At 45.6% G+C, this 13908-nt stretch overlaps 1 protein-coding gene across 2 annotated transcripts in view; it reads left to right on the forward strand.

Annotated features, from left to right (window-relative positions):
- The window catches only part of GAK (cyclin G associated kinase), a 191091-nt gene that overhangs the window by 129824 nt on the left and 47359 nt on the right, over positions 1–13908 (forward strand). The window lies entirely within an intron of this gene.

Genomic DNA, 13908 nt, shown 5'->3' on the forward strand with positions numbered 1-13908 from the left:
TTTTCTTTCTTTTTTTTTTATTGTTTGTGTCCTATTAGGGAGATTCTTGTTCTTTTTCTGTACAGGAGTCGCTGCAGGAAGTGATCAGAAATCTCTATGACGGAGGTGAATTCCACTTGGATCCCTCTCTATTCTATTATTCTAAACTAAAAAGAAAAAGTTTTGCTTATACATACAATATGTTTTGTCTGGTTTCACGCCTGTCTGCTCCAGTGTGTTGGTTTAATGTACGTTACACTGGGTGTCGGAGTGTGTTCCATTAAGACGAGACCGTTTGTTTAATTGGGCTAACATGGCAACTGAGCAGATGAAAAAATGTACCTGCACCATTTTTCACCCAATTAAATCCATTACGAGTTACCTTGAGTTGTGCTATGCCTCAACGCTTTTGCATGGTTGGTATTTGTTTGGGTACTCTTCAACATTAATTGCACTGTAACACACCAACACACTTATAGGAGAGGTTCTCCACTCCTATTAACCAATTTCAGCTGACAGCAGGCTAAAGCCCACTGTTGGTTGACGTCACTTAGCCAGTCCAGGCTGGGTAAAAATCTCAACTTTACAGTTGAGATCCACCTACGTGCCTGAATGGTCAGCTGCGCTGCTGGGGGACTGAGCAAACCGCTTCCTCCCCTCCACAATCCTGCACTCCAGTGAGCACTGGATGGATGAGCAGAGAGACCTTGACTGACAGTCACAGCTCTCTGCTCAGAGCCGAGGGGAGAACTGTGTGATCAGCTGTATTTGAATTTTCAGTTCTCACTAAAAACTTGGGTTTTTTGAGCACTGGGCTCACTTTTCATCGGGTTGCAACCTATATGCTAAAGATGGCTTTCACCTAAATGGAAGGGGTCTTTTGTGCTAGGGGAGAGGTTTATGGGAAGGCTGGAGGAGTTTTTAAATTAGGATTGAGGTGGGAGAGTGAATTAGATTATGATGGGGCAGACAGGATAGACAGGGGTCAGCCCCTATTGGTGGGTGGAATGGGGAAAGATTGGGGGAGAGTTATGTCAGAGGATAAGAAGGTTCCCATGTAACAAATAACCATTAGAAATTGTACTATCTGTACCATAATTAAAAATATGCAAAGTAAGTGTGCAAATGTGACAATGAATTAAAGTGCTTGTTCACCAATCCCAGAAGTCTGCCAAGCAAAATAGGTGAGTTGGAAGCTCTGGTGCACCAGGAGAACTATGACTTAATTGGTATTGCTGAATCTTGGCTTCATTCTTTACATGACTGGGCTATTAATATTCCTGGCTATGCTCTCTTTTGGAATGACCGGGTAAAATGGAGGGTGGTGGTGTCTGTCTCTATGTGAGAAGTGATCTCAAAGTGAGTGTGAAAGAGGACCTAGTTGATGGAGAGTGTGCTGAATCTGAAGCAGTATGGGTTGAAATGTACATCGGTGTGTGTAATACAAAGATTATCATTGGAGTTTGTTATAGACCTCCCAGTATTAATGAGGAGGTGGAGACACAGCTCCTGGCACAGATGGAAAGAGCTGCAAGGGCTGGGACAGTGTTAATAATGGGGGATTTTAACTACCCAGACATTGGCTAGAGTAATGACACTGCTGGAACAGTTAAAGGGCAAAAATGTATAAACCTATTACAAGACAATTTTATGGTGCGGTTTGAGGCCCCCACTAGAAATGATGCTCTGTTGGATCTGGTAATCTCAAACCATGCAGAGCTTATTAATAATGTTCATATAAAAGAACATCTGGGCAGCAGTGACCATAATATGATTTCATTTAATGTTAGCTGTAAGCAAAAAACGCATATTAGGAAAAACAAAAACACTTAACTTTAAGGGAGCAAATATTCCAAGGATGAGGGCTGCTCTCCAGGATTTAGACTGGGAGGGAATATTGGAATCGATAAGCACAGAACAGAAATTGGAATCTTTCAAAAAGACTTTATGCAAACTCACTGCAAATTATATTCCCATGGGTAATAAATTAAAAGGCTAAAAATAAAACCTATGTGGCTCACGGCCAAAGTTAAAAAAAGCTATAAATAATAAGAAAAAAATATAAAAATTAAGGAACACTATCATTGTTTAATTGTTACAAAGAATATAACAGAATATGTAAAAAGGAAATCAAGGACGCAAAGATTCCAAATGAACGACAGATTGCAAAAGATAGGACAAACCCCAAAAAATTCTTCAAATATATTAACAGTAAAAAGGTTAGGTCTGAGCATGTAGGCCCTTTACAAAAAAATCAGGAGTGGGTGACTGGGGACAAAGAGAAGGCAAATTTATTAAATTTAAATGTATGGGGCCAGCACTTAGGATTTTTTTTTAAATTCTTACAATATATAATAAGCTGCTGCTGATAAAAGGAAGGTGCCTTTAAATAATACAATTGGTGAAGTATCAGCGCTGCTTACTCAGGTATAGCGCTGCTATATCCTGTACAAGCACCCAGCACTTTTTGGATTTGCTGATTTGCACAGAGACTGTCACTTAGCATAAATATAATCCATTGAAGAATTTATGAACTTTTTTACATTAATTTATTTGGAGATATTTATTTATATTTATTTCTCTATCGCTCATTGACAGACGTAGTCTTCTTGATTCTCAAGAGCTGGGTTATGTTGTCTCCGCAGGAGTAGGACTAGGCAGAAAGACAAAACGTTCTGGCTCCACCTTAGGGGCAGTCCCTGAGGGTATATCCTCCCTCTCTCTGCTACAGGGAATCAGTTTTTTTCTGTCTAGTCAGGAGTAAGGACCTAAGTTCCTTGCTGGGATCTTTTGGTCCTGGCAAGACTTTTTTTCTTTAAGAAAAAGACATTTTTTAGGTAGTTTTCTCCAGTGTTTTTTTCCTGTGAGATCTTCAAGCAAAAATGCCGGACTGGGCGACACTTGTGGTCACCCCAGCCGGCCTACGAGCGCGCGCAGACCATGGCATTGCGCTTGGTCGGCCGCGACATATTCAAGTAAGTATGCGGGGCCGGGCGACGGGCTGGATGTTGAGATCCAGTGGTCACCCCGGTTTCTGCCTACGAGCGCGTGCAGACCAGAGCTCCGCGCTGGGTCGGCCGCGACGGAGTCCCAGTGAAGGGACTAACTTTGCGAGTTAAAAGTCTCGCTTGGACGCCAGGTACCAGAGAGTCGAGGCGTCCACAAACCCCCACCCCGGTGGAGAGGGTATTGTGAAGAGAGGGTGCCTGTCGGTTCGGAGCCACGCCTTCTACCCGGGAAAAAGCAAACAGCTCCTTCCAGTCTGTGTAAGACAGACGCTGACTGCAGTTGGTTGGAAACTGCACTGCATCGGTTGGTGAGCCTTGGGGGTCCCTCTCTCTCTCTCTGGGATCGAGAAGCAGGTACTCTGAGGGGCGCTATTGCGCTAGGGGGAGACACACAAAAAAAAAAAAAAAGAAAAGAGAAAAAGTTTTTTTGTTTTGCTGGCAAAGGTGTCCTGTATTAACATGGACCCTGCCACTCATGTATCTCCTCCGGATCCCCTCGAGGGGTCTGCGGGATCCTCCAGCACCCCATTGACAATTGAATCATTGTCAGCTATTATGGAAACTTTTGTGTCCCGGGTGGAAGTGGCTTGTCAGGGACAGGGCGCAAGAAAGCGACCCCCGCCTAACCCCTTATTATCTGAAACCTCGGATTCAGACTCTGAGCCTATTTCTGCAGTTGCAGGTACTTCATCTGGTATTGGTGTCTCGGGTCCTGTCTCTTCAGACAGTGAGGAGGATGTTTCGGCATCCGCCATAGCCCGAGAGGAAGCGTTGGTAAACGCACTCATTGTATCTGTTCAAGAGACCTTAAGGTTACAGGGTATTCCATCGGAAATAGCGGAAACTGAAATCCCTTTTGGGACTAAAAAACGCATCAAAGTGGCGAAGGTTTTTCCATTGCCCAAATGTTTTGGCAATCCAATCGAAGAAGAATGGCGTCTGCCAAAACGCACTTTTACTATTTCTAAACGCATTGACAGGCGTTATCCGTTTGAGGAAACCCTTATTAAGAAATGGTGGATTCACCAATTGCTAGATTGAATAAAGCCACGGTTATTCCTTTAGAAGACGCTCCGTCTTTTAAAGATCCAGTGGATCGCAAGATAGAAGCTATGTCTCGCACCATGTTTTCCTTGATTGGATCAGCTTTCAGACCTATAATAGCTATTGGTCTGGGTTCGCAGGCTGTAACTGAATGGACCAAGTGGTTATGCCGGGACTTAGAGGTCCCTCAGGCGGTATCAGATTTGTTGGAACAAATGATACAGGGGTTACAGTTTGTGTGTGATGCGGCGTTAGACGCCACTCCATTAATGGCGCGAGCATCAGTCTCAGCAGTGGTTCTCAGGCGTACACTGTGGCTAAAAGGTTGGTTAGCCGACCAAGGTTCCAAAAAAGCATTGGCTAATATCCCCTTTTCAGGAGAGCGTCTATTTGGAGCCAACTTAGATGAGATCATTAAGGATCTCACCGGTGGAAAGAGCACCTTTTTACCGCAAAATTTTAAAGGTAGAGGAACTCGTCAAAGACGAGGGCCTTCTTTTTCTGCTCACAAGAGGTTTTTTCGTCCAGCAGGTGAAAAAACTAAGTCCTCCAAAGCTCCTGCAGGAGGCGTCAGGGGTCGTTGGTCGGGCAAGCAAAAGCCCGCCCCCTCCAGACCTGAAGATAAACCATCCAAAGCCTGAAGGTGCGCCCCCACCCATAACTGGGGTGGGGGGACGTCTTCGCCGGTTCCCGGATCCATGGCTTTCCAGAATCCCGGACAAATGGGTTTGCGAAGTCATAAGGTCAGGGTACAAGATCGAGTTTCGATCTCTCCCACCGGCGCGATTCTTCCCTTCCAATATCCGACTATCCTCAGATCGTTTAAAAGATCTGCGGAGAGCAGTCACAGATCTACTACAACAAGGAGTGGTAGTCCACGTTCCTTGGACAGAACGGTTTCAAGGGTTTTATTCAAACCTGTTTACAATACCCAGGAAAGAGGGCAAAGTGCGTCCAATTCTGGACTTAAGAGCACTCAATTCTTTCGTCAACATAAGAAGATTCAGAATGGAGTCCATTCGCACGGTAGCAGCCTTCCTGCATCCAGGGGATGTCCTAGCGTCCATAGACATCAAGGACGCCTATCTTCACATTCCCATTTTCGCAGGACATCAGCGGTTTCTTCGCTTTTCCGTAGAGGAGAACCACTATCAGTTTGTGGCGTTACCTTTCGGTCTCGCCACGGCTCCGCGGGTCTTCACAAAGGTGTTGGCCCCAATGTTGGCACTTCTGCGCCAAAGAGGTATATCGATTCTTGGTTACCTAGACGATCTTCTGCTTCATGCAGAGTCTCCTCAGATCTTGCTACAAAACATAGAAATTACTATGATTTCTTTACAGGAATTCGGGTGGCTGGTGAACCAGCAAAAGTCATTTCTGGTTCCCACCCAGAGGCTCGAATATCTGGGTCTAATCCTAGACACAGTCAGGACAAGAGTTTTTCTTCCGGTAGGGAAACTCCGAAAGATTCAATCAGCAGTCCAGTTGTTACTGTCCAACAACTGGTCTTCCCTTCGAACTTGCATGAGGGTTCTGGGGTTGATGGTGGCTTCATTCGAAGCAGTCCCATTTGCCCAGTCCCATACCCGAATTCTTCAGCAAGAGATTCTTCTCAGATGGAATCGGAATCCGGAATCCCTGGACAATCAGATACGATTGAGCAAACAGACCAGAGAGTCTCTGGTTTGGTGGCTTCGGTCTCCGATGCTCAGCCAGGGAAAGTCATTTCTGCCAATATATTGGACGATAGTGACCACGGATGCCAGTCTATCAGGATGGGGAGGAATTCTCGGTCAGTTATCTGTCCAGGGACTTTGGTCCCCGGAAGAATCCAAGTTACCGATTAAATGTATTGGAACTGAGAGCGATCAGACTTTGTCTGATTCACTGGACCGAGCAGCTCCAGGGCAGCCCGGTTCAAGTCCAGTCGGACAATGCCACGGCCGTGGCTTATGTCAATCACCAGGGGGGCACCAAGAGTGTCCGAGCGGCCAAAGAAGTGGCTTGCATTTTCGCTGGGCGGAACGATTTGTTCCAGCAATCTCTGCGGTGTTCATTCCGGGGGTGGAGAATTGGCAGGCAGATTATCTCAGCCGTCAGACCCTGGATCAGGGGGAATGGTCCCTCCATCCAGACGTTTTCCACCAGTTGTGTCTACGGTGGGGCACCCCGGATGTGGATCTGTTGGCATCACGATTCAACAGGAAAGTTCAGAGATTCGTGGCTCGCTCCCGCGATCCTCTAGCAGAAACCGCAGACGCACTGATCGCCCCGTGGGGGCAATACCAGCTAATATATGCCTTCCCTCCTCTCGCGTTACTGCCAAGACTTCTTCGCAGGATAGAGGAGGAAGGAATTCCAGTAATCCTGGTAGCTCCGGACTGGCCTCGTCGAGCTTGGTACGCCGACATGGTCAGACTGGTGGCGGACGTCCCGTGGAGACTTCCTCTCAGGGAGGATCTACTGTCTCAGGGACCGATCTTCCATCCTGCTTTACGATCGCTGGCTTTAACGTCCTGGCTATTGAGACCCAGGTGCAGAAGGACAAAGGTTTGTCAGCTTCAGTTATTCCTACTCTAGTTGAAGCAAGGAAAGCGACTTCCAGAAAGATTTATCATCGCACATGGAAGTCCTACATTGCATGGTGTGAACCTTTGGGGTTCCGTCCTCGGTCTTATTCGATTAGTCGAATATTGGCTTTTCTGCAACAAGGGGTTGAGCAGAAACTGGCCTTGAGTACTATCAAGGGTCAGGTCTCAGCATTAGCCATCTTCTTTCAGAAGCCTTTGGCTACTCATTCCTTGGTGCGGAATTTCATCCAGGGGGTGCGACATCTGGCTCCGCCAGTGCACGCGCCGTTACCCCCCTGGGATCTTAATTTAGTGTTGTCGGTTCTTCAGAAACCTCCCTTTGAAGATATTAGGGAGATTCCTCTACCCACGTTGTCCCAGAAGGTGGCCTTCTTGGTGGCTATTACTTCTGCACGCAGGGTGTCAGAACTGGCCGCATTATCTTGTCGTTCACCATATCTGGTGGTTCATAGAGATAAGGTGGTTCTTCGTCCGAATCCATCCTTCCTACCAAAAGTGGTTTCAGAATTTCATCTGAATGAAGAAATTGTATTACCTTCCCTGTGTCCTAAGCCCAGTCATCCTCGGGAGTTTGCTTTACACTCCTTGGATGTGGTCCGGGCGATCAGGGTATACTTGAAAACGACAGACTCGTTTCGCAAGACGGATTCACTTTTTGTGATCCCAGATGGACCCAAAAAGGGGTTGCCTGCATCTGCCGCGACCATTTCCAGATGGATCAGACAGACGGTAGTGCAGGCTTATTCTATTAAGGGTCGGGAGCCCCCGTTCCCTGTTAAGGCGCACTCCACTCGGGCACTTAGTGCGTCATGGGCCTTTCGCCATCAGGCGTCAGTGGTCCAGGTGTGCAAGGCGGCTACCTGGTCGTCGGTGCATACCTTTTCTAAACATTATAAAGTTGATGTAATGGCATCGTCTGATGCCTCGTTTGGCCGCAAGGTTTTGCAGGCCGCAATTTGAGGAGACCAGTGGTCTACCTCGGGGGTTTTTTTCCGTTGGAAAATTTTTTCTTTAGTCTCATTCTTTGTTTATAATGAGCCTTTAAAACTTCTAGTTTGGCACCGGTTGGGCCTTCTAGATTGGATTTGATTTTGTCAATCCCACCCCTCTTGTGGCACTGCTTCTGGATGTCCCAGCTCTTGAGAATCAAGAAGACTACGTCTGTCAATGAGCGATAGAGAAAAATGGATTTTTTGTAAGATCTTACCGTAAAATCCTTTTCTCTTAAGCTCATTGACAGACGTAGTACCCGCCCCTCTATCATTGAGTTGGGTTGGGTTAAATTCTCTGTACTGCTTTAAACAGAACTGATTCCCTGTAGCAGAGAGAGGGAGGATATACCCTCAGGGACTGCCCCTAAGGTGGAGCCAGAACGTTTTGTCTTTCTGCCTAGTCCTACTCCTGCGGAGACAACATAACCCAGCTCTTGAGAATCAAGAAGACTACGTCTGTCAATGAGCTTAAGAGAAAAGGATTTTACGGTAAGATCTTACAAAAAATCCATTTTTATATATATTTATTGAGCACTATCACTTTGATATTTTGTATTTATGTGCACAATTTTATCAGTATTTATGATCCCGATTGTATATTGGAAAGTTTTATGTATTATACATTTCATATAGCTTAGCACTGGCACTTTGGCTTAACACCATTTATTATCAGTTATAACCCGTTTATTATCAGTCATAATTATTTGGGTATGTGAATACACAAAAACACACACTGAGTAAGCAGCGCTGATACTTCACCAATTTTATTATTAAATACTTTCTTCAGCTCTGTGTATACAAAGAAGCATGGGGGGGCTCATGACCATAATGATGATGATATTGACACAGCCCCAAATGATCCACAATGGCTCAAAAGTGATATGGTCCAGAAATATTTAGACACAATAAAGGTGGATAAAGCACCTGGACCAGGTGGCATCCACCCACGCTTCCTAAAAGAATTGAGTGCTGTAATTTCAAAGCCTTTGTTTCTAATTTTTAGGGACTCGTTAAGGACTGGAATAGTACCACTGGATTGGCATAGGGCCAATGTAGTGCCTATATTTAAAAAGGAATCAAAGTCTTCGGCAAGTAACTATAGACCTCTTAGTTTAACTTCTATAGTCGGAAAGATAAACTAAACTAAGAGGTCTATAGTTACTTGGCAAAGACTTTGATCCCTTTTTAAATATAGGCACCACATTGGCCCTATGCCATATGCCAATCCACTGGTACTATTCCAGTCCTTAACGAGTCCCTAAAAATTAGAAACAAAGGCTTTGAAATTACAGCGCTCAATTCTTTTCAATTTCAAACTGGAGAGTTTAATAAAAGACCACATAAATTAGTTCTTGCTGGGAAAAAAATATTTTAAGAAACCAACAGCATGGATTCAGGAAAGACAGAAGTTGTCAAACAAACCTGATTTCTTTTTATGAGGAGGTAAGTAAAACCTTGTACAGAGGGGTGGCTGTGGATGTAGTATGCTTGGATTTTGCAAAAGCGGTTGACACAGTTCCCCACACACGGCTAATGTGTAAGGTAAAGTCTACTGGCTTGGAAAGATCGGTTTGTAATTGGATAGAAAATTGGCTAAAAGATAGAATTCAGAGAGTAGTGGTTAATGATTCTTACTCTGAATGGTCTAAGGTTATCAGTGGTGTACCCCAAGGTTCAGTGTTCACCCTTACTTTTTAATATCTTTATAAATGGTATAGGGTCTGGGATTAAAAGTACCATTTCAGTCTTTGCAGATGACACCAAGCTTTGCAGTAGAATAACTTCTATACAGGATGTCTCCAACTTACAAGCTGACCTCAATGCACTGTTTCATTGGGCAACTATGTCGCAAATGAGGTTTAATGTTGATAAATGTAAAGTTATTCCCTTGGGAGCTAAGAATATGCATGCATCATACATACTAGGGGGAGTGGAATTGGGGGAATCCATAGCGGAGAAGGATCTGGGTGTTCTGGTAGATCATAAGCTTCATAATAGCATGCAATGCCAAGCTGCAATTTCCAAAGCAAGCGAAGACCTTTCTTGTATTAACAGAGGCATGGACTCCAGAGAGAGAGAGATATAATTTTGCCCCTGTACAAATCATTAGTAATACCTCATCTGGAATATGCAGTTCAGTTTTGGGCACCAGCTCTTAACCACTTGCAGACCGGTCACGTTGACCGTACTGCGGCAAAGTGGCTCGATATCGTCCAGCGACGTAGACCTGCGTCGCTGGACTCCTCCCCATGTTGGCGGGCCAGGGGATGAGCATTGGGGATCGAGTGTGGAGATCCGCCCGCTTGTGTAAACTCCTAAGTGACAAACAGTGACAGATTGCAGGATTCAGCATAGCTGAACCTGCGATCTGTGCCTTGTGTCACACAGTCCCCTCCCCCCACACACTTTAGTAAGCACCAGGCTTACATTAACCCCTCCCTCTCCAATAAAGTTAACCCCTTCCCTGCCAGTGTCCTTTTTACAGTAACAGTGCATATTTATAGAACGGATTACTGTAGTAATGTCACTGGTACCCCCAAAAGTGTAAAAAATGTCAGCCAAGGGTCCGATCTGTCCGCCGCAATGTCGCAGTCCCGCAAAAAAAATCGCAGATCGCCGCCATTACTAGTTAAAAAAAAAACAATAAAAATGACATAAATTTCCCGTAGTTAGTAGCTGCGATAACTTTTGTGCAAACCAATCAAAACACGCTTATTGCGATTTTTTTTTTTTTTTTACCAAAAATATGTAGCAAAAAACAAATTGGCCTAAAATGTTAAAAAATGTTGATTTTTACATTTTTTTGGGGAGATTAAGGGGGGATATGATCAACATGTATAAATACACTAGGGTCCTTTCACATGGTGCGCCGTCCGACGAGGTCCGTTCTGCTCAGCGGGGGATCGATCCACCGAACCCCGCTGAGCAGGCGGATGCCAGCTCCGTCTCCGCTCTGTGTGCGCAGACTGAGCTGTCAGATCCCCGCTGTCCTCTATGGGGAGATCAGATGAGAACGGACCGCCTGTCCGTTCTCATCTGATCCCATCTGAACCGATCCGCCAGACGGTTTCCATCCGTCCGGATTTCACGTACAGGATCGGATCGGAGAGCAGCGGGTGTCAGCAGACATGTCTCCGCTGACATCATAGGGATGCATGGAGCATCCGATCAGGTTCGCCTGAAAAACTGACAGGCTGAATGGATCGGATCACCCATGTGAAAGGACCCTAAAGCCCCGTACACACGTACCGATCGTCGGCCGACCGATTGGCCGTCTTTTGTCCCCGGGCTGTCCTGTCCGCTGAAAAGTGCAAAAGACTGCACACGAAATTTTTCCGCCGACTGCAGAAGTGATGTCATGTGATGGTTAACTTTCCCTGTGTTTTTTCTTTTCTGAGCATGCCCAGTCTTGCAAATCTGCTGTCTGTCGGCCGAATTCTGTACTGACTAGCAAACAATCGGCCGTTCTGGTGTCGGCATACAAAAATTTTAATGCTTGCACGACAGATTCTGTTCGGCCGAAAGTGCGCTGTCGGAAGCATCATACTAACAAGCCGAAAATCGGCCGATCGTTCGGCGGCCGAACTTTTTCGGCCGACAATCGGTACGTGTGTACGGGCCTTAAGGGGTCCATATAGGGAACTTGGGTTTGAGTTGTTCACTTTAAGGTCAACACAGAGGACAAGGGGGCACTCTTTTCGTCTCCAAATACGGAAAGGTTTCTTCACCGTAAGAGCTGTGAAATTGTGGAATAGAGTCCCTCCAGAGGTGGTTCTGGCTAGCTCACTAGATTGCTTTAAAAAAAGGCCTGGATTCTTTCCTGGGTGTACGTAATATAAGTGGGTACTAAAAATTTTTTAGGTAAGGTTGATCCAGGGAATATCCAATTGCCTCCCTGGGGGTCAGGAAGGATTTTTTTCCCCTGCTGTAGCAAATTGGATAATGCTTTGCTGTTTTTTTTTTTTCACCTTCTCTGGATCAACTGCGGGTATAGGATTGTGTATATGGGATTGTATGGTTGGGTTTTCAATACCGTTTGTTTTTTTTTTGTTGGTTGAACCAGATGGACTTGTCTCTTTTTTCAACCTGACTAACTATGTAACTATGCAGAGCCGGCGGGGGACAGTGATAGCTTCTTTGAAGGAAGGAGAGTTTTTGGCATCCGTAGATATGAAAGATGCATACCTGCATGTGCAATTTTCGGGCCCCATCAAACGTTTCTGCGTTTCGCAGTGGGGCAGTGGCATTTTCAGGTTGTGGCCTAGCAATGGTTGTTTACAAAGGTCTTCGCCCCAGTGTTGGCATTCTTAAGGTCTCAAGGGATCTCAATAGTGGGATATCTAGACGATCTATTATTCAAGAATCAATCAGGCCCAGGGCTAACACGGAACGTGACCCTGACAGTCCAGTTCTTGGAAGACCTGGGTTGGATTCTAAACATAGAAAAATCAGCATTGCGGCCAGTTCAGGTTCTAGAATATCTGGGCCTGATTCTGGACACAGCTCAGGCAAGAGTTTTTGGCCTCCAGCAAAAAGAGGAAATATCCCTCTATACAGCTGTGCATGAGATTGCTGAGCAAGATTGTCTCCTTGTTCAAAGCAATCACTAATGTGCAGTTTCATTTCAGGCCATTCCAGAACAGCATTCAAGCTCTAAATGTTGGAATTATCCAATGATTCTGTCCCCAAAGGTGAGGCAGGATCTCACGTGGTGGTTGATACCCAACAATTTAGAGAAGGGTACGTTTTTTCTGCCAATCTGGAAGATCGTGACCAGGGACGCCAGCCGATTGGGCTAGGGGGCTAGTCTGGTGGAAGCATCTGTCCACGGAAAGTGGTCTCTGGTGGAAAAGCTCTTACTCATCAACATTTTGGAGATCCAGGCAGCTCGGTTGGCACTTGTATTTTAGACTGCCAGGTTGCAGTATTGTCCTGTCAGGATTCAGTCTGACAATGCCACTGTAGTGGCTTATATCAACCACCAGGGGGGCACCAGGAGCCAGGCAGCCCAGAAAGAGGTAAACTACATTCTAGCATGGGCAGAGAATCACATATTGTTTATGTCGACAGTATTCATCCCGGTGGTGGAAAATTGGCAGGCGGACTTTCTATGGCGCCAGCAGTTTCCAGGGGAATGGTCCCTACATCCCCATGTGTTTCAAATGAATTGCCAACATTGGGGTACCCCAGACGTAGAACTATTGGCATCCAGGTTGACCAACCAGCTGGTCAAGTTTGTATCCAGAACCAGGGATCCAATCGCTATCGGAACAGAAGCGTTAGTGATTTCTTGGCATCGGTTCTCCCTGATCTATGCCTTTCCTCTGGTCCAACTTCTGCCATGGCTGCTGCCCAGAATGCATGTGGAGGGGAGACTGGTGGCTATGCCCTGGCCCAGGACACCTTGGTATGCAGAGATTGTAAAATTGGCAGTAGGGAAACCATGGTCACTTGCATGCCGTCCAGACCTACTTTCCCAAGATCCCATACGCCATCCTGCTTTATGGTCGCTGAATTTGACGGTCTGGCTATTGAGAATCTTGAAGAATCGAGGAATTTTGCGTCCAGCTCTAGCTACATTGATAAACGCTAGGAAGCCTGTGTCTAGTAAAATCTACTATAGAGTCTGGAAATCTTGCATCTCTTGGTGTGAATCCAAAAGATGGCATCCTCGCAAGTATGTTATTGGAAGAATTCTTTCTTTTCTGCAATTAGGAGTGGAATTGAAGCTGGCATTCGGAACTATCAAGGGGCACATCTCGGCCTTATCTATTTTCTTTCAGAGACCGATAGCAACACACTCATTGGTGCGAGCATTTCTGCAAGGTGTGAGGTGCATGGTTCCACCAGTCAAGCCGCCCTTATGCCCCACCGCCCTTATGCCCCTGGGACCTAAATCTTGTGCTCTCGTTGTTGCAGAAGCAACCGTTTGAGCCTATCTGGCATATTCTCTTAATTCTCTTGATAAGGAATTTGGCTTTTTTGGTCATCGTAATCTTGACTAGAAGGGTTGTCAGAATTAGCGGCCCTTTTTTGCAAGGAGCCATTTGCCTTCCTTTTTTCCGAATCCTTCGACCACAGAAGAAAAATGATTACCTTTTCTCGATGTAGTATGGGCAGTCAAGGTCTGTTTGAAAATGTCAGCAATAATTCAGAGCACTGATGCTTTTTTTGTCCTGCCGGAAGGGCCTTGGAGAGGCCAGGCAGCGACAAGTTTGACTATTTCTAAATGGATTCGCCAGGACATTGTTCAGGCGTATGGTTTTAAAGCAGGGGTGTCAGACTTAACTTTAT

This window comes from Pelophylax lessonae, assembly GCF_965119305.1.
Source record: "Pelophylax lessonae genome assembly, chromosome: 1".
Taxonomy (NCBI): domain Eukaryota; kingdom Metazoa; phylum Chordata; class Amphibia; order Anura; family Ranidae; genus Pelophylax; species Pelophylax lessonae.